General features: G+C 42.3%; 1 protein-coding gene and 1 long non-coding RNA gene across 2 annotated transcripts in view; one reads left to right on the top strand and one right to left on the bottom strand.

Annotated features, from left to right (window-relative positions):
• LOC144454442 (uncharacterized) overlaps positions 1–18,061 on the top strand; it is a 351,830-nt gene extending 333,769 nt beyond the window's left edge. Inside the window, exon 3 of the long non-coding RNA XR_013482814.1 lies at positions 18,019–18,061. This is a non-coding gene — a long non-coding RNA (uncharacterized LOC144454442). The remainder of the gene's footprint in view (positions 1–18,018) is intronic.
• The window catches only part of LOC110197754 (uncharacterized), a 420,263-nt gene that overhangs the window by 287,487 nt on the left and 110,861 nt on the right, over positions 1–21,915 (bottom strand).

Below are 21,915 nucleotides of genomic sequence, written 5' to 3'. Positions count from 1 at the left end.
GTACCCCATTTCCTGTATTTCTTATTTCCCAGTTGCATGTGAAAATTTTTTTTTAAAAAACAGGTGTTTTCAAAACTTTGAGTTCCAAATTTTCTCCCTTCCTCCTTCCCCCCCACCCTCATTGAAAAGGCAAGCAACTCAATATAGGTTGTACATGTGCAGTTATGCAAAACACTTCCTTAGTAGACATGTTGTGAAAAACTAACTCTATTTCCCTTAATCCTATCCTGCCCTCCCATTTATTCTATTCTTTCTTTTGACCCTGTCCCTCCTCAGAAGTATTTCCTTCTGATTACCCTCTTTCCCAATCTGACCTCCTCTCTATCATCCCCCTGCTCTCTTGTCCCCTTCTCCCCTATTTTCCTGTAGGGTAAGACAGATTTCCATACCCAATTGAATGTGTATGTTATTCTCTCCTTAAGCCAAATCCTATGAGAATAAGATTCATTCATTCCCTCTCACCTTCCCCTGTTTCCCCTCCACTGTGAGAGACTTTTCTTTCTGTTTTTTTTGTGAGATAATTTAAACCATTCTACCTCTCCCTTTCTTCTCCAAGTATCATCATGTCTCATCCCTTAATTTTATTCTCCAGATATGACCCCTTAATCTTCAACTCACCCTGTGCCCTCTATCTATCTATACATACATACATACATACAATTTTTTTCCTTCAACTACCCTAATACTGACAAAGTTCTCATGAGTTACAAATATCATCTTTCCATGCAGGAATGTAAACAGTTCAATCTTAATAAGTCTCTTATGATTTCTCTTTCCTGTTTACCTCTTCATGTTCCACTGGAGTCCTGTATTTGAAAGTCAAATTTTCTGTTTAGCTCTGGTCTTTTCATCAGGAATGCTTGAAAGTCCTCTATTTCACTGAATGACCATTTTTTCCCCTGAAGGATTATACTCAGTTTTGCTGGGTAGGTGATTCTTGGTTGTAATCCTATCTCCTTTGCCCTCTGGAATATTATATTCCATGCCCTCTGGTCCTTTAATGTAGAAGCTGCTAAATCTTGTGTTATCCTGATTGTGTTTCCACAGTACTTGAATTGTTTCCTTCTGGCAGCTTGTAATATTTCTCCTTGACCTGGGAACTCTGGAATTTGGCTACAATATTCCTAGGAGTTTTCCTTTGGGGATCTCTTTCAGGAGGAGATCTGTGGATTCTTTCAATTTCTATTTTGCCCTCTGGTTCTAAATATCAGGGCAGTTTTCCTTGATAATTTCTTGAAAGATGATGTCTAGGCTCTTTTTTTGATCATGGCTTTCAGATAGTCCAATAATTTTTAAATTCTCTCTCCTGGATCTATTTTCCAGGTCAGTTGTTTTTCCAATGAGATATTTCACATTGTTTTCTAATTTTTCATTCTTTTGGATTTGTTTTACAGTGTCTTGATTTCTCATAAAGTCACTGCTTCCAATTGCTCTATTCTAATTTTTAAGGAAGTATTTTCTTCAGTAATTTTTGGACTTCCTTTTCCATTTGGCCAATTTTTCTTTTTAGGGCATTTTTCTCCTCATTGGCTTTTTGGCCTCTTTTGCCATTTGGGTTAGGCTATTTTTTAAGGTGTTTTCTTCAGTATTTTTTGGATCTCCTTTAGGAAGCTGTTGACTTGTTTTTCATGATTTTCTTGCATCACTCTCATTTCTCTTCCGAGTTTTTCCTCTACTTCCTTACTTGCTTCTCAAAATCCCTTTTGAGTTCTTCCAAGGCCTGGGACTGATTCATATTTTTCTTGGAGGCTTTGGATGTAGGAGCTTTGACTTTGTTGTCTTCTTCTGGTTGTATATTTTGATCTTCTTTTTCACCAAAGTAAGATAATATAGTCTGACTCTTTTTGCGCTGCTTGCTCATGATCCCAGCCAATTACTTGAGTTTTAAACTCTTGTTAAGGTAAGAGTCTGCTTCCAATGTGGAGAGTGTACTGTCCCAAGCTTCAGGGGTTTGTGTAGCTGTTTTCAGAGATACTTGTAGGGACCTGTAAATTTTCAGTTCTTCCAAGGTGGTATGATAAGGGGCAAGGTGTTTACTCCTTTCCTGGCCTGTGACCACAAGTATTCCTTTCTGTTCAGTAACTGTGAGGAGGGTTCTCTCCACAGCCACTACAAGCTCCACCAGCAGCCTCCTCCTCACCCCAGCACGCTGCCCAGAACTGTGACCCAGATCCAAACACGGGCAAAGCAAGAGATTCCTGCCTCAGCACTGGCAAATAGATCCCTGCAGTCCCTCTTTGATCAGCCACTGGATTCCCCCTCAGTCTCTGGGCTGGATGCTCGGGAAGTAGCTGCCCCCCCCCAGGGCCAGGCTCTTGGGGAATGGAGCTGAGACCCCGCCTTCCTCTCTGACCACCGACAGAAACAGACTTTTCCCACTGACCTTCTAAGTTGTCTTTGGCATTGGTGAATTGAGGAGTCTGGAAACCTCCACAGCTGCCCGTGATTCAGTCCTCTGAGACCTGCTCCAGGTTTGCTGCTGCCTGTGCGCCCACGCTGCGCTCCCAGCCCGGCGCGATACACCTTTCTGAGCAATCATCCAGGTTGTCTTCGGCTGGACATTTCTTTCACTCTGTCTTTTTGTGGATTCTGCTGCTTCAGAATTTGTTTAGAGCCATTTTGTATGAGCATTTGGAGGGGTTTGGGGGAGAGCTCAAGGAAGTCACTGCTTTCACTCTGCCATCTTGGCTCCGTCCCCTGCAGCAAGCTTTCTTCATAAAGGTCTAATTTACAATGTGTATAAAGAAGAGATCCAGATTATATACAGGTATATAAAGAATGGATATAATAGATATATGGTCAAAAACAAGAACAGACAATTTTCAAAGGCAGAAATGCACATTTTCAACCACTATAAGGGAAAAAAAAGCTTCCCATCTATAATCACTAATCCAAATCGCTAATAATGTGAAAGATTCTCAGATTGGTAAAGTTGATAAGGAAATGGGAATCACAAATAGGAAAGGGAATTTGTTTTGATTGATTGCAAATTTGTTGAAGAGTTTTGTATTTTGTTTGTCCTTTTCACCTGAGTGAGGGCAGATTGAAAGTGGAGAAAAATAAATAAGTTAAAAGAAATACAAGCTTAAGGGGAAAAAATGCTCCAAATCAGTAATGATTAGATAAACACAAATTAAATCATCTCTTAGGTTCTGCCTTGCACCCATGTAATTGGCAAAGATGACAAGAAAAGAAAAGAAGTGTTGGAATAGTGGGAAATGAATTAATTAAGACATTAATTGATTTACTTTTGGTGAAGCTGTGACTTGCCTCTCCCCTTTCCCTTCCAAATCATGAAATTTTATATTCCCTTTGTCTCAGTGATACCACTAGAGGGCATATTTCCCTAAATCAAATAAAGGAAATGATCTGCAATGCAGGAAAGAACTGGAAATTAAGGTGTGATGCCCTAAGGTAAGGTAACAGCTGAACAAATTTTGGTATATGAATCGTGGAACGTTAATATCCCATAAAACACAGGCAATTTCAGAGAAAGCTTAGAAGAGTTGTAAGGCCCAGAATCCTCCTGCTCAGGGAACCCCATACATACCCCATGGAGTGTTCTTTTGATAGCAAAGGAAAGAGACCACAAGCTCTAGATTATTACAGGTAGTAGTTTAATCAGTCATTATGAATACTTACAAACAGGAGAAATCTTTGGTCTGGGGCAGCAGACAAACAGTGTGGTGGATCCTCACTAAAGAACCTAAAACATCCCCCTGGTAATTATAGAAAACAGACAAAGACAAGAGGAGCTAGATAGTGCATCAGTACTGATTGGTGGCTAGTTTTGATTTTCAGGGAGTTAAGTCAATGTTATGCCCAAACATAAGTCTGTGTTGATCATGTCCCAGTCACCTATAGGTCACAATATTCTTGTTCTGGCTTTCATAGGTAATAGCATCTTAATTTATGACCCAGTGTCTAAGTTATAATTATATACAAGTCAGCATGTTTGGGCTTCTACCTTTCATAGAGTTTCAGTTTTCATGTTTTTTCACTTATTACTGTATTTTAGGGCTTTTTCCCAGTTCTAACCCTATAATCCACCCCTCAGTAGGGATCCATACATTCTTTTTTTTTCCCCCAAGGCAATTGGGGTGAAATAATTTGCTCAGGATCATGCAACTAGTAAGTGTCAAGTGACTTGCATGAGACTGGATATGAACTCAGGTCCTCCTGACTGCAGGGCCAATACTCTATCCACAGGTCCATACATTCTTTCCGAATATCTAACATAATGGGATGACTCTATAGTTAGGTGCTTTAAGGCCTTTATGTGTACAGCCAGTATGATCTCATTTGTAAGTATAAACCGCATAAGCAATATAAGCACAGACAGGAAAATAACATGACCAATAAGAAAATTATCCCAATTGTTACAATTTTCTTCCATCCCACTCCTGGGAAGGTGAAGGAAGAATGAATGGCATTTGAGATTAATGGGTGAGCTGAATTTCTAATGTTGGTTTACAGACACGTAAACATGGCTTGGGCAGTTTTACAACATATTGGGGTGACAGAAAACAGGATCAGAACAATTTGATTGTCTCAATCCTCCTTGTTTTGTCAAGGGGAGACTTGTACAGTGATAACCATCAACCTGCTCCCAATGTACATTTAACTGGTAAACTTTATCTTGGAATCCAGATGTCCCATGTCATTGTCTGGTCTCTGGAACATCTTTTCTTGGGGCCATCTGGACAATGTCTTGTCATCAGGGGCAAACCTTTGGTAGAATTGTTGTTCCAGTTCCAGGTTACTTGAAGAGACTCCTTAGATATTCTTGCTAAAATCTTTTGCAAAACAGATCTCAATACAAATTAGTACAGTCTGTCAAATTTTACTTCATAAATAACTAGTTCATGCTGTGGAGTTCCATGTGAAAGCCTTTGCACATTGATTACATTCATAAGCTTTCTCCCCAGTGTGGATTCTCTGATGTTGAGTAAGAGTGGAACTCTGTGTGAAAGCCTTTCCACATTGATCACATTCATAAGGTTTCTCTCCAGTGTAAATTCTCTGATGTACAATGAAGGATGAACTTTCACCAAAAGCTGTACCACATTCTTGACACTCATGTAGTTTCTTTCTATTATTAATTTTTTGATGGTAAATAAGAGATACCTATTGACTAGTCTCTTTCCTACAATGATGACAATAGTAACATTTCTCTCCTGTGTGGATTCTGTGAAGTACAGCACATATTTCTCTCCCAGTGAGGTTGTAAGAACTACCACGCACAAAGTTTTCCTTGTGAGTTTCTTTCACAGAATGCTTAGCTTTGCAGTAGTCTCTTTCATTTCAGGTCTAATCTCTCTTTCTGCAGGAAACAAACAATAAAACATATATAGAGACACATGTACACACATATATAATTTTTTTAATATAAATTTATTTATTTTTGGTTTTCAACATTTACTTCCACAAGATTTTGAATTCCAAATTTTCACCCCATCTTGCCCCTCCCCCCCACCCCAAGATGGCATGCATTCTGAATACACCTTCCCCTACTCTTCCCTCCCTTCTATCTCTCTCCCCTTTCTCTTATCCTCTTCCCCTTCTATTTTCCTGTAGGGCAGGATAGATTTCTGTACCTCATTTCCTGTATTTCTTATTTCCCAGTTGCATGTGGAAACTTTATTTTTAAAACATGTGTTTTCAAAACTTTGGGTTCCAAATTTTCTCCCTTCCTCCCACCCCACCCACCCTCATTGAAAAGGCAAGCAAATCAATATAGGCCATACATGCACATTTATGCAAAACACTTCCATAGTACACATGTTGTGAAATACTAACTCTATTTCCCTTAATCCTATCATCCCCCCTCATTTATTCTATTCTTTCATTTGACTTTGTCCCTCCACAGAAGTATTTCCTTCTGATTATCCCTTTCCCAATCTGCCCTTCTCTCTATCATCCCCCTTATCTCTTGTCCCCTTCCTCCCCTATTTTCCTGTAGTGTAAGACAGATTTCCATACCCAACTGAGTGTGTATGTTATTCGCTCCTTAAGCCAAATCCTGTGAGAATAAGATTCCCTCATTTCCTCTCACCTTCCCCTGTTCCCCCCTCCACTGTAAGAACCTTTTCTTGTCTGTTTTGTGCTAGATAATGTACCCCATTCTACCTCTCCCTTTTTGCTTCTCCTATTATAATCCTCTCTCACCCTTTAATTTTATTCTCCAGATATCACCCCTTCATCTTCAACTCACCCTGTGCCATCTATCTCTCTCTCTCTCTCCCTCTCTCTCTCTCTCTCTCTCTCTCTCTATCTATCTCTATCTATCTATCTATCTATCTATCTATCTATCCATACATATAATTTTTCCCCTCCCACTACCCTAATACTGACAAAAGGTCTCATGAGTTGTAAATGTCATCTTTCCATGCAGGAATATAAACAGTTCAGCCTTCACAATCTCTTATGATTTCTCTTTCCTGTTTACCTCTTCATGTTCCACTCGAGTCTTGTATTTGAAAGTCAAATTTTCTATTCAGCTCTGGTCTTTTCATCAAGAATGCTTGAAAGTCCTCTATTTCACTGAATGACCATTTTTTTCCCGTGAAGGATTATACTCAGTTTTGCTGGGTAGGTGATTCTTGGTTGTAATCCTATCTCCTTTGCCCTCCAGAATATTATATTCTATGCCCTCCGGTCTTTAATGTAGAAGCTGCTAAATCTTGTGTTATCCTGATTGTGTTTCCACCATACATGAATTGGTTCTTTCTGGCTGCTTGCAATATTTTCTCCTTGACCTGGGAACTCTGGAATTTGGCTACAATATTCCTAGGACTTTTCCTTTGGGGATCTCTTTCAGGGGGAGATTGGTGGATTCTTTCAATTTCTATTTTGCCCTCTGGTTCTAAAATATCAGGGCAGTTTTCCTTGACAATTTCTTGAAACATGATGTCTAGGGTCTGTTTTTTCATCATGGCTTTCAGACAGTCCAATAATTTTTAAATTCTCTCTCCTGGATCTATTTTCCAGGTCAGTTGTTTTTCCAGTGAGATATTTCACATTGTTTTCTAATTTTTCATTCTTTTGGATTTGTTCTACTGTGTCGTGATTTCTCATAAAGTCACTAGCTTCCAATTGCTCTATTCTAATTTTTAAGGAAGTATTTTCTTCAGTAATGTTTTGGACTTCCTTTTCCATTTGGCCAATTTTTCTTTTTAGGGCATTTTTCTCCTCATTGACTTTTTGGACTTCTTTTGCCATTTGGGTTAGGCTCTTTTTTAAGGTGTTATTTTCTTCAGTATTTTTTTGAGTCTCCTTTAGCAAGCTGTTGACTTGTTTTTCATGGTTTTCTTGCATCACTTTCATTTCTCTTCCCAGTTTTTCCTCTACTTCCCTTACTTGCTTTTCAAAATCCCTTTTGAGCTCTTCCAAGGCCTGAAATGGATTCATATTTTTCTTGGAGGCTTTGGATGTGGGAGCTTTGACTTTGTTGTCTTCTTCTGGTTGTATATTTTAATCTTTTTTGTCACCAAAGTAAGACAATATAGTCTGACTCTGTTTGCGAGGTTTGCTCATGATCCCAGCCAACTACTTGAGTTTTAAACTCTTTGTCAAGGTAACAGTCTGTTTCCATCATGGAGAATGTACTGTCCCAGTGTTTGGGGGTTTGTATAGCTGTTTTCGGAGATACTTCTAGGGACCTGTAAATTTTCAGTTCTTGCAAGGTGGTATGATAAGGGTCGAGGTGTTTACTCTTTTCCTGGCCTGTGCTCTGGTCTTTGAGTGACCGGCCACAAGCAGTCTTTTCTGTCTTGGAACTGTGAGGAAGGTTTCCTCTCCACAGCCACTACAAGCTCCACTGCTCCAGCGCTCCTCCTCACCCTGCCCCCCAGCAGGAGAATCTCACCAGAAGAGGTAAAGACTCTCTTAATGAACAGTAACAAGGTGTTCATAGGTTTGAGGGAGTGAGGAGCAGGGTAGGGGACAGGGCCAAAGCTGGTTCATCAAGTTCCCTTTTGCTGGAGCTAAAGGCTGATCTGGCACATCCTATTTTGGGTTACTGGCATTACAAGCATTGATGGAAGGAGAAGCCAGATATGTGTCAATGTGATGGAGTGCCAGATCAGCATTGAGCTCCAGCAAAAGGGACCTTGATGAACCAGCTTTGGCCCTGTCCCCTACCCTGTTCCTCACTCCCTGAAACCTATAAACACCTTGTTACTGTTCATTCAGGGAATCTTTGCCTCTTCTGCTGAGATTCTCCTGCTGGGGAGCTCAAGGAACCCTACTTAGTCTAAATTCTGATTCTTGGACAGTCTGTTATTCCCGGCATTCACAGGGGCTTGCAAACAAGAAGCACATGATGGTTGCCAGGACTCCTTAGGTAATGAGTCCAGAGCATTTATTTTTGGGAGCTTTGGGGAGAGATGGGGGAGAAAATGATGGAGCCAATTAGGAATCAGAAAATTTGGTCTTGGCAAACCTTCTTCATGGAAGGATAAACTCATTGCAGTTTCCATTATCCAGAAATTAGAGGCAGCTGGCAGTGCAGTGGAGAGAGCCCTGGGCCTGGAGTCAGGTATGCCAGGGTTTAAGTCCAGCCTCAGGCAGTTACTAGGTGTGTGCCTCTGGAAAAATCACTTAACCTCTGTTTGCTTCAGTTTACTCAAATGTCAAATGGGGATAATAATATCACCTAATGACATAATATTGTAAAGAGAGCAATTAGCAGAACAGTTAGTGAACAGCAGATGAATAGAAATGTTTATTCCCTTCCTGTCTTTCCCACCATCTATGCTGGAATCGGGGCACTGTAAAGGAAGATTCAGAACAAACCTGTCATACCAGGCACATGTAGGAGTTGTGAGCTATAAATTGAGGCTTCTCAAGAAGAATGTTCCATACAGTAGGGCTATTCCAAAGATGAAGGGGTCACAAGGAAAAGCTGCCTGAGCAGTTTCTAGAGACTTGGCAGACAAAATTCATGTCCAGGCAGAGGCTGGACAACATAATGCAGAATTACTTCCACATCTGAGATGCTTCAACACTGATCTGATCTTTGATCTCAAGCTACCTAGAATTGGCAAGAGACAGCTTCAGGAGCAACCAGGAAACCTCCAGTTTCTCTTCACACGGCGCACTGCCCTTTTACAGGAAAACCAGGCAGCAGGGACCCTGTCTCTTGGACACAGGAGACCAGCACTTTTCCCTTCCAGTAATTGCTAAATGCTCCAAACCCAGCACATTCAGGAATGAAGACATTCCCTTGGATTGCAGAGTGAGAGTGTCCAGGGGAAGTGTCCTTACCCAGGGAGAGCAGGTTCTGGGCATTCTCCAGCATGATCTCCTTGTACAGCTCCTTCTGAGGATGGTCCAAGAGGCCCCACTCCTCCTGGGTGAAGTCCACAGCCACATCCTGGAATGTCACCAGCTCCTAAACCATTAAAAGTCACAAGATGTTGAGCTGAAAGAGACTCCAGGATTCCTGTAGTCTAACTCCCATCACATGAGAGGAGGAAACTGAAACAGAGAAAGAGGTTTACCCAAAAGTGATACCGTTTGGATGAGTGTTGGAGTCAACACTTGAAACCATTGTCATCAAGAGCTCAATGGGCTTAATACTGAGAAAAGCATCTGATATGGTGAGTTGTAATGAAGCTGAGAAAGGTCTGACTATGGAATGTGTCTCCCTATGGAATGTGGGCAAAAGTATGTGTTTTAACTGTCAGGTAGGAGGTTCTATGGAAGAGACAGACTGAAGATGATCTGCAATTTCTGTCTTCTCAGAACTCATAGAAGTGATATGTTGCAAGGAAAATTTTGTGGGGAGTATCTAAGAAGCTGGCAAGAACAGTGTATTCTGTGGGGATTTGCGAATTTATGTGGATTACAGAAGAGAGGAAAGAAAAAGAAAAGGTCTAGTTGATTTCCTGAGAGCCTGAAACAAAGTGCTATCTAGATAAAACATGAGAAGAATTCTAGAGACATACTAATTACAATCTGGACTGAACCAAGGCATATGAGATTTTCCAGCAAAGTGAAAGAGAGTTATCTGTTATTACACTGAGGGCTTGAGGCTGCCCTGGGTACGATGTGGCATGGCCAAAACATCTTATGCCTTCACTTTATGATTGCTTTCATTTGTCAATAAGATATATTGCTTTTTTATAGTGTTATTTACATAGTTGGTCATTTTTGTTGTTCTTTTTGCTCAAGGAGGACTAAAATGTCATCACTATGTCAGGGTCAAGTTATAGTGTGTCTGACCATGGATGATCACACTAATAGAGCCCCGAAGGCTCCACCACAGGTTGGGCACAAAGAGTTCATGTGAACATCTGTGATGGAGATGGCTCTGAATTTGCACATCTCACCACTCTTTTGAGCTACTGCCATTCTGCTTTGCTCACACAGCACAACACATTCTTTGATGTGGGCAGGCCACATGTCCTTTGACAATGTCTCCCATGGCTCACAATTGATTACAAAGTTCTTCAGAGAGACCTTGGGAATGTCCTTGTATCACTTCTTCTGACCACCTTGTGAGTGTCTTCTTTGCATGAGATCTCTGTAAAATAGTCTTTTAGGCAAGCATTCTTTTGGCATTTGAACAATGCAGCCAGCGCATCAGAGATGTGCTCTCTGCAGTAGAGTGTGAATGCTTGGCAGTCTAACTTGAGGGAAGGACCTCAGTGCTCAGTATTTTATCTTGCCAGGAGATCCTCAGAATCTTCCTAAGATAATGTGGTGGCAAAGAGATGGAAATTGAGATGTCCACCAATTAGGGAATGCATTAACACCATGTGGTATATGCTTACAATGGAATACTATTGTGCTATAAGAAAAGAAAAGAAGGATGATTTCAGAAATACCTAGAAAGACTTACATGGGGACAGTTAGGTGGCAGCAGTGGATAGCACATTGGCCCTGGAGTCAGAGGACCTGAGTTCAAATCCAGCCTCAGACACTTGACACTAGCTAGGCAAGTCACTTACCCCCAATTGCCTCACCAAAATAAAAAAGAAAGGAAAGAAAGGAAAGACTGACATGAAAGATACAGAGTGAAATGAGCAAAACTAGGAGAACATTGTATAAAGTAACAGCAATATTGTATGATGAACAACAGTGAATAACTTAGCTATTCTCAGCAATATCATAATCTAAGACAATCCCAAAGGACTCATGAAGAAAAACACCATCCCCCTCCATAAAGAGAACTCATTAAGTCTGAATAGAGGCCTAAAGCATCCTACTATTTTTCACTTTCTTTCTTTTTGGTTCAAATTTTCTTTCACAAAATGAGTAATATGGAAGTGCTTTCTATGATTGCATATGTATAACTGTTTCTGCTTGCTTACTCTACGCAGGAGGGGTAAGAGGAAGGACATAGGTACAGAACTGGGAACTCAAAATTTAGGGGAAAAAAAAGAATGTTAAAAAATGTTTTTATATGTAATTGGGGAACAAAATGAAGTATGATTTTTTAAAAAGACTTATAGCCAATGGCAGTTAGGTGGCATAGCAGATAGAGCACCAGGCCTGGAATCAGGAGGATCTGAGTTCAAATTTAGCCTCAGACACTAGGAATGTGACCCTGGGCAAGTCACTTAAGCCTGTTTGCCTCAGATCCTCCTTTCTAAAATGACCTGGGGAAGGAAATGGCTAACCACTCTGGTACTTCTGCCAAGAAAACCCCAAAGTGTGTCACAAAGAGTCAGATGTGACTGAGACAACTCAAAAACTACAATAACAGCTATTCCCCAATAGATAAATGGTCAAAGGATATGAACAAAGAATTCTCAAAAGAACTGCCAGGTATTCCCAACCACATGAAAAAATGTTCCAACCCACTAGGAAGAGAAATGTAAAGCAAAACACTGAGGCTTCATGTCATACTCTGCAAAACTGACAAAAATGGTATCAGTCTATGTTGTAGGGGTTTGGGAAGATGGGCACACTAATACCATGTTGGGGAGCTAGGAAATGGTAGATGATGAAGATCTGAATTCAAATCCAGCCTCAGACACTAACAAGCTATGTGACCCTGGCTGGTAAGTCATTAAACCTCTGTTTGCTCCAGTTTCCTGAACTGTGAAATAAAGATAATAAGAACACCTACATACAGGGTGTTGTGAAGGTGGTCAAGGGTGGATTTTGGAGAGAAAGTAAGTCACTCCGTTGTGTCTTCTCCTTTGCGCCTGATGCCTCTGAAGAAAACTGTCTCCTTCAGTATCCCCCTTTTCCCTACTGGAAAAGAAAACTCCCAGGACTTTGAATAGCTCCCCAATCTCAGCCCATTCCCTGTATCCTTTCTAACAAGGGAACATATACCATATACCATAACAAATACTAATTAACAGCCAAAGAAGGGACTCTTTCCTTTGCCCTGCTCCAAACAGCTCTGCTAAGGGCCTTTCAACATGTGAAGGTCACTCACAAGCCAACTTAACCTGTTTTCTGGAGTTGCCATATTTTCCAGAAACACTGACAGAAGGGCTCCAGGTGGACATTGAACCTGGGAAAGCAGGATGGCTCTGTCCTAACTGTGAGCTGGGGAGGATTCCTGGGGCCCTCCGGGGAGAGCTAACACAGGGAGCCAGTGCCTGGGATCTGATAGCAAAGCAGCCCAGGAGCTAGGGGTCCAGATAAGGGGGCCAGGCAGGAGCTTTGTTTCCTGCATCCAAAGTGGGTCCTCAGGGCAGGCAGAACTTTCAATCCTTACAGGGCCTTGGTTGGAAGGGAGAACAACTCTACCTCTAACCAAAAGCTGGGGGCAGGGAGACAAGGTTCCTGGGTCCCTATGGATAAAGTTTGAATTTTAGGAAAGGGTGACCCAATCTTTTTTTTTTAATTATATATATATATATATATATATATATATGTGTGTGTGTGTGTGTGTGTGTGTGTGTATGTATGTATATATATATATATATATATATATGTGTGTGTGTGTGTATGTATGTATATATATATGTGTGTGTGTGTGTGTATCTATCTATCTATCTATCTATCTATATATGCACACATATCTTTATAACATAAATTCATTTATTTTCAGTTTTCAACATTCACTTCCACAAGTTTTTGAGTTCCAAATTTTCATCCCACCTCACCCCTCCCCCACCCCAAGATGGCATGCATTTTGAATATCCGTTCCCCTAGTCTGTCCTTTCTTCTCTCTCTTCCCCCCTCTTCTCTTATCCCCTTTCTTTTCTATTTTCCTGTAGGGCAGGATAGACTTCTGTACCCCATTTCCTGTATTTCTTACTTCCTGGTAGCATGTGAAAATAATTATTTAAAACATATGTTTTTAGAACTTTAGGTTTCTGTTTTTCTTTCTTCCTCTCTCCCCACCCACCCTCACTGAAAAGGCAAGCAACTCAATATACGTTGTACGTTCTCAGTTTGGCAAAACACTTCCATAGTAGACAGGTTGTGAAAAACTAACTCTATTTCCCTTAATCCTATCCTGCTCTCCCATTTATTCTGTTTTTTCTTTTGACCCTGTCCCTCCTCAGCAGTATTTACTTCTGATTACACCCTTTCCCAATCTGCCCTCCTCTCTATCTTCCCCCTGCTTTCTTGTCCCCTTCTCCCCCTATTTTCCTATAGGGTGAGACAGATTTCCATACCCAATTGAATATGTATATTATTCCCTCCTTAAGCCAAATCCTATGAAAATAAGATTCATTCATTCCCTCTTACCTTCCCCTGTTTCCCCTCCACTGTAAGAGACTTTTCTTTTGGTTTTTTTTGGTGTGTGTATGAGATAATTTACCCCATTATAGCTCTCCCTTTCTTCTTCTCCAAGTATAATCCTCCCTCATCCCTTAATTTTATTCTCCAGATATGACCCCTTAATCTTCAACTCACCCTGTGCCCTCTATCTATCTATCTATCTATCTACATATACATATATATAATTTTTTCCCTCCAACTACCCTAATACTGACAAAGGTCCCATGAGTTATAAATATCATCTTTCCATGCAGGAATGTAAACAGTTCAATCTTAATAAGTCTGTTATGATTTCTATTTCCTGTTTACCTCTTCATGTTCCACTGGAGTCCTGTATTTGAAAGTCAAATTTTCTATTTAGCTCTGGTCTTTTCATCAGGAATGCTTGAAAGTCCTCTATTTCACTGAATGACCATTTTTTCCCCTGAAGGATCATACTCAGTTTTGCTGGGTAGGTGATTCTTGGTTGTAATCCTATCTCCTTTGCCCTCTGGAATATTATATTCCATGCCCTCTGGTCCCTTAATGTAGAAGCTGCTAAATCTTGTGTTACCCTGATTGTGTTTCCACAATACTTGAATTGTTTCCTTCTGGCAGCTTGTAATATTTTCTCCTTGACCTGGGAACTCTGGAATTTGGCTACAATATTCCTAGGAGTTTACCTTTGGGTATCTCTTTCAGGAGGAGATCAGTGGATTCTTTCAATTTCTATTTTGCCCTCTGGTTCTAATATATCAGGGCAGTTTTCCTTGATAATTTCTTGAAAGATGATGTCTAGGCTCTTTTTTTGATCATGGCTTTCAGATAGTCCAATAATTTTTAAATTCTCTCTCCTGGATGTATTTTCCAGGTCAGTTGTTTTTCCAATGAGATATTTCACATTGTTTTCTAATATTTCCATTCTTTTGGATTTGTTTTACAGTGTCTCGATTTCTCATAAAGTCACTAGCTTCCAATTGCTCTATCCTAATTTTTAAGGAAGTATTTTCTTCAGTAATCTTTTGGACTTCCCTTTCCACTTGGCCAATTTTTCTTTTTAGGGCATTTTTCTCCTCATTGGCTTTTTGGACCTCTTTTGCCATTTGGGTTAGGCTATTTTTTAAGGTGTTATTTTCTTCAGTATTTTTTTGGGTGTCCTTTAGCAAGCTGTTGACTTGTTTTTCATGATTTTCTTGCATCACTCTTTTTTCTCTTCCCAGTTTTTCCTCTACTTCCCTTACTTGCTTCTCAAAATCCCTTTTGAGCTCTTCCAAGGCCTGGGACTGATTCATATTTTTCTTGGAGGCTTTTGGATGTAGGAGCTTTGAGTTTGTTTTCTTCTGGTTGTATATTTTGATCTTCTTTTTTCATGAAAGTAAGATAGTATAGTCTGACTCTTTTTGCACTGCTTGCTCATGATCCTGGCCAATTACTTGAGTTTTAAACTCTTTGTTAAGGTAAGAGTCTGCTTCCAGTGTGGAGAATGTACTCTCCCAAGCTTCAGGGGTTGTACAGCTGTTTTCAGAGATACTTGTAGGGACCTGTAAATTTTCAGTTCTTCCAAGGTGGTATGATAAGGGGCAAGGTGTTTACTCCTTTCCTGGCCTGTGACCACAGGTACTCCTTTCTGTTCAGTAACTGTGAGGAGGGGTTTCTCTGTACCACCACTACAAGCTCCACAATGCCAGTGGTCATCGTTACCCCAGCACCGCTGTCCAGAACTGTGACCCAGATCCAAACATGGGCAAAACAAGAGATTCCTGCCTTAGCACTGGCATAGAGATCCCTGCAATCCCTCCCTGATCAGCCACTGGATTCCCCCTCAGTCTGTGGGCCAGAACCTGGGGAAGCACCTGCCCCTCCCCCAGGGCCAGGCTGTTGGGGAATGGAGCTGAGACCCCACCTTCCTTTCTCAGCACCAACAGAAACAGACTTTTCCCACTGACCTTCTATGTTGTCTTTGGCATTGGTGGATTGAGGAGTCTGGAAACCTCCACAGCTGCCTGTGATTTAGTACTCTGAGGCCTGCTCCAGGTTTGCTGTGGCCTGTGCTCCCACGCCCCGCTGCACTGTGCTCTCAGCCCAGGAGGATATACCTTTCCAATCAACCATCCAGGTTGTCTTGGGCTGGAAATTTGTTTCACTCTGTCTTTTTGTGGGTTCTGCTGCTTCAGAATTTGTTTAGAGCCATTTTTTATAGGTATTTGGAGGAGTTTGGGGGAGAGCTCATGCAAGTCACTCCTTTCACTCTGCCATCCTGGCTCCACCCCCTAAGGGTGACCCAATCTTAAATCTAAAGAGAGTGACTCTGAACATTTGGGAAGTGATTGGGAGTCTGCAAAAGAGAGCAGCTGAAAGCTTGTCCAGTAGCCAGGCCTGGGAGGGAGGATTGCTCCAGGTGGACTTGAAGGGTGCTCACCAAGTGGTCAGAGAAGGAGGATGAGATGCAATGGCCTGAACAGATAGTAGATCTGTGAGGGACTGGCTCAGACCTATGCGGGATCTGCCCCACAGAGCTGGTGTCAGGAAGGCAGAGATCTCAGGTCCAAGAGAAGACAGAGGTGACCTCAGCTGTGAGGGAGGACGGCAGGGAGATCCCAATTCCAAGGGTAGAAGGCAAAGAGATCTCAGCTCCAGGGAAGGCAGAGGAATCTCATCAACCAGGAAGGAAAAAATAGTTCAGCTTCAAGGGAAAAAAGCAGAGAAATCTCAGCACAAGTTCCTGTTTTGAGCCAGCTCACTCTGGGAGGGTCCTCCCAGCCTCTGAGGCCCCCAGGGTGGGCCCTTTTGTCCAATCACACCTAGGGCCAGCAGCTACACACCCTGCCTGCCTCTCCTCCCGAAGCCCTGCCCTCTCTCTCATGGAATGCCTTGGCCCCTGGGCTGAGCCCTCTCCTGCCCTAGACCCCTCCCAGGCCTCCAGACTCCATCCCAGGGCTCTTACTCCACCTGGGCTACCACCCACCAGGCTAGTCATCTCTGAGAGCTCCTCCTCCTCTTTCCCACAGTCACCTCCCTCCCTCTCTCCCTTTGCTCTGGGACTTGCCCCTCCTTCTTCTGAGCTAAAAGATTGCCTGGATAAAACTTGGGCAGCAGTCTAATTGAAAGTAGTGAGTCCTATACCCTGAGGTGCTTGAAGCAAATGGCCCTTAGGAAAATTGGAATTCTATATGCCAGCTGTAACTGTAAATCCAGACTTGAGTTTCTTCTAATCTAAATTATAATGTGTGCTCATTTAAAGTCAGCTCTGTTCTCCCATTATGATAATAGCGACGTTTGATGCTCTACAAGTAGATCAGACCTTAATGCAAAATACCCTTAGAATTTGGCATTAAGGTGATATTTTTAGGAGCTGTGAGAAGAAGACTTAAGTGTGACTGCATCAGAATTACTGTGTTGTCTCTGAATTCAAGCAGTCTTCAGTGTCAAATGGACAGAAGGAGGAAGTGATTTTTCTAGGGAAGATAATTCACAAATTCTCAAATGCTTTGATGCCATTTCACATTTTCTTTCATGTTTTAAATCTGTAACCTTGTTTATGTTATTATTATGCTTCTAATTTTTCTCATCTTGGGATTTTTGGGAAACCATTGCATAAAAATGGTAAATTAAAAAATGATTCCTAGAGGGTGATGTGATTGTATCCTTAGAAATTAGCTCCTTGTGAGCAGAACCAGGAGAACACAGTTACAGCCATGCTGTGCAATGACTACTGCTGATAAACTTAGTTCTTCTCAGCAATTCAATGATCTAAGACAATTCCAAGGGACTCATGATGGAAAATGCTATCCATATCCAAAGAAAGAATTATGTACTTTGAATGCAGATCGAAGAATACTATTTCCTATTTTTTTCTTCTATTTGTTTTCTCTTTCTTGTAGTTCCTCCTATTGGTTCTAATTCTTCCATACAACATCACCAATGTGAAAATATGTTTAATAGTAATGTATATGTATAGCCTATATCAGATTGCATGCTGTCTTGGGGAGGAAGACTGGGAAGGGAGGGAGAAAGAAAAATTTTAAATTCAAAAGCTTATGGAAGTGATTGTGGATAAATTAAAATTTTTAAAAAAGGGTTGGAAGTGAAATAAAAAAATAAAATTAACTTCTTAAATGATAAATGTTGGAGAAGATGTGGGAAAATTGGGACACTAACGCATTGCTGGTGGAGTTGTGAACCAATCCAACCTTCCTGGAGAGCAATTTGGAGCTATGCTCAAAAGGCAATTAAACTGTGCATTCCCTTTCGTCTAACAATACTGATGGGGGAATCTGACTCACAGGCCCCAGACCCTCATCTCCCTTGAAAGCCTTAGCCTTATGTTTCAATCTTATTCAGGTCTGGCTCCCTTTTGTCTATAGGCCCCAGAAAGGCCTTCCTTATGGACTCCCCTTATCTCCTTTTGAAAGTCGTGGCCCCACCTTGGTTTTGTGCAGATGCCTTTCAAACTTCTGCCTTCCTGTTCCCTCCATTAGCTATTCCCATCATCTATGCAATCTCTCAGATCTCCCCAATTAGAATAGTTACCTAGACCATTTTCCCACCCCCCTTCTCTGACCACCCAAAGTTACTTTAGTATTTAAGATCCACCTTGGCCCTCATTCAGATGCTGAGAATCTCATGCTCAAAAGGCTGAGAACCTCTCATGCGGGCTTGTCTGTATGGGCATCACCCAGCTGAGAATCTCAGGCCCACAAGGCTGAGAATCTCTCATGCCCGCTCCTCTTTACGGGCGTCACCCGGCTGAGAATCTCTCGTGCCCCAAAGGCTGAGCCTTTCTCATGCCCGCCTGTCCTTATGGGCATCACCTGGCCTCTGTGATTTATCACTAATAAACTTTTCCTCTGGCTGAAGAAGATTTGAGTTGAATTCATTCAGCAGGGCTCAGTACCGCAATCTTGGGGTCCCAGCACCCCCAAAACCCCTAGACCTCTTCAATACCACTACTAGGTCTGTACCCCAAAGAGGTCATAAAAAAGAGAAAAGGATTTACATGGGCAAAAATATTTCTAGCAGCTCTTTATGTGGTGGCTAAGAATTGGAAATCAGAGGAATGGCTGAACAAGCAGAATATGATAGTGATGGAATACTATTGTTCCATAAAAACTGATGAGCAGGCAGACTTCAGAAAAATCTGGAAAGACTTATATGGACTGATGCTGAGTGAAGTGAGCAGAACCAGGAGAACATTGTACACAGTAACAGTAACATTGAGGGATGGCCAACTACGATAGGCTTAGCTCTTCTAAGCATTGCAATTATCTAAGACATTTCCAAAAGACTCTTGACGAAAATGCTGTCCACATCCACAAAAAGAACTGATTGAGGACTGAGGCATGCAGTTTTCTCTTTTTCGTGTTGTTTTTATTTTCTCATCGTTTTTCCCTTTTGCTCTGATTCTCCTTTCACAAAATGACTAACAGAAATATGATTAATATGATTGTATGTATATAGACTACATCAGATTCCTTGTTGCCTTGGGGAGGAGGGAGAAGAAAAAAAATTTGGAACTCAAAATCTTATACAAGTGAATGTTGGAAACTATCTTACCATGTAATTGGAAAAAATAAAATATTATTAAGTTTAAAACAAGAAGCAGTCTAATTCCAAGACTGGCTGTCTGGGAACCACAAACAGATATGTGAGTTCTGTAGTTGATTTGCACTGCATGTAACAAATATGTAAAGAAGAATTTGCAGCCCAAATTTTAAAACTATGCACCATTAAAAAAACAACCCAGAAGTTGAAAAAAGAAAGAAAAATAACTCCTGTTTCGATGTAGATGCTATGAAATTATGAATTAAGCTGTGAAAGAGGGTGGTTACAATGTATAAACACTGGTAAGTACTTAATTGGGCATCTTTTACTTTAACATGAATAAGAATAAAAACTTAACGCTTTGACAGAGGTACAAAGGACCTTGTAAATTCTCCTTACCTGTAAAGTTTTGGGGAAATTACTAAGTAAGGGCTTTGGGACCTTGCCTTTGGGCAAGGTCATCCAATCTTATCAGTCCTGAAGAAGCTCCTGAAAAAAGGGTGTCCCAATTCTGAAGGGACAGTATGGCTTACTGAGTAACTGAGATCTCTCAGAGCTGAAGTGGGGGTGGGTGGGGGGAGAGACCCAGTAGCGAGGCATGTAAGTAGAAGCCAGACACAGACAATGGCCTGGCTGAGCCCTACCTGGGACCTGCACCCACAGAGCTGGCTTCCAGGAGGCTGAGATCTCAGCTGCAGGCGGAAGGAGGCTTTACACATTTAGTTACAAGTTGTGGTTTGGTTACAAGTTGTGGTTGTTGTTATTGTTACTATGGAAGTGATTTATCTCATGGACTGTCTGACCAGAGATTAGGAAAATGATAAAATCGCACTAGAATAATATGTATCAAAGTGACACCTTCAAGCCCCCTTAGTCTCAGCAGACCCCAGCCCTGATTCCCAATGGGCCTCAAGCCTTCCTTGAGTACAGCTGATGTTGTCAGATCTTGGGGTGCAGAAAAGAAGAGAATGCCTCCAATCCTCTGCAACTGGGGACTGGACTCCATCAGTTAATTCAACAAGCATTTATCAACCAATCAATAAACATGGTATTAAGCACCTACTATGTGTCAGACAGCAGGCTAAGTGCTAAGGATACAAAGATTAAGTAGGAGCTCACATTCCAGTGGTTTAAGTCAACAAATCAACAAGCATTTATTAAGCACCTACTGTAGCAGGAAATACTCACTCTGGAGCTCTCAGGAATGGAAAAAACCAAAAGAAAACAGGAGACAACTTGCAAACCACTAAATACACACACACACACACACACACACACACACACATGCCAACACACATATTTCCATATCTATTTCTGAGGTAACAGCTTTTAGAAAGAAGCTTGTTGCATCCTCTGGCTGAGGTGAGAGCTGAAATAGGGGGCTGCTCCCAGAGCTTTTAGTAAGCTTTACATTCCACAGAGTTCAGACAGGAATAAGGAAACCAGCAGAGGGGCCAGCTGGGAGGCAGTTTCCAAATACAGCACTTACAGGGCCCTGAAAGGGCAGATCTCAGAAAGTTCCTGGCCTCCCCCTCTGGACCTCTCCCTCCCCTGAAGGTGTCTGGGGTCAGGGGGCCCTGCATGTCCTGATTGAGCCACAGATCTGGTGTCAAAGCATCAAACAGATCCAGGCTCTAAGCCACACAAGGGGAGGTTCAAACTATGCAATCCGGTTTTCCCAGGGGTTCTAAATATGTTTCAAGGAGAAAATGTCCACAAAGGCTTCCACTGCACTGAAAGCCTCCTCCTAGAGTCAGGCTGGCTCCCAGGCTCTCCCCAGATCCAGAGGCTGTGTTTTCCACCAAGACCCCAGAAATGAGGCAAGGCCAAAGTGGGGACTTTGCCGTGTCAGAAAGAGCTTGGAGCCAAAGCCTCCCCACCAAGGTCTTTCCAAGGCTCCTCTCCCCTGAGAACTGTCTGATGGGCCAAAGCCAAAGGCTGGTTCAACCCTCTCCCACATCCATTAAACCCATGGGGAATTCCATCAGCTCTAAGTTAGCAGACCCATGTCTGTGCCCCAGCTGAGGCCTTCTCCTCTTCCCTCCTTTCCAGGTTTTCTTGGCGCATTTTGTCTACACCAGAGGGGAGACCAATCCTCTCTCTCCCTTCAGGCTGGATCCTCTCTTGTGACAAAGGAAAACAACTGAAGCAGGGAGTCTAGCCCCCAGCACACTGGCTGGTGGGGACGACCTTCTACCCCGGGAGGCCCCTTTCCTCCAGAACACCAGGTCCTGTTGGCCTCAGCTTCCTCCTCTGTAAAGTGGGTATTTCATGGGCTGCTTTTGAGGAGCAAATGACCCACCACATGGAAAGCCTTTGTAGAGCTTCAAAGCAGCCCCTTCAGAGAACTCTCAGCGTTGCTTGTGTTGGGCATTCAGGCCCTTTCTATGCCCCCTCGGGGACCCTGGACGTGAGCCCCCCTAAGCTTTAAGGGGTGGCGAACATAAAGACCTAACCCTCTCTTCGGTGAGTGGGCGGGGCCGGGATCTGAGCCAAGCACTCTGGGCCCGCCCCGCCCTCGGGTCCCGCCCTCTCCCCTCCCACTCTATCCTCCCCCGCCCTGCCTCACTCGCCCCTGGTCCCGCCCCATCTCATTGGCCCCGCCCTCACGATCAGTGGCGAAGCCAACTCCAATCAGCGGCGGACCCCACCATAGCCGCAGTCTGGCCTACATTTCCCAGAAGGATGGTGGTGGTT

This window comes from Phascolarctos cinereus, unplaced genomic scaffold (assembly GCF_003287225.1).
Source record: "Phascolarctos cinereus isolate Bilbo 61053 unplaced genomic scaffold, phaCin_HiC Scaffold_726;HRSCAF=1367, whole genome shotgun sequence".
Classification (NCBI taxonomy): Eukaryota; Metazoa; Chordata; class Mammalia; order Diprotodontia; family Phascolarctidae; genus Phascolarctos; species Phascolarctos cinereus.
This window is presented reverse-complemented; position numbering and strand designations above follow the sequence as displayed.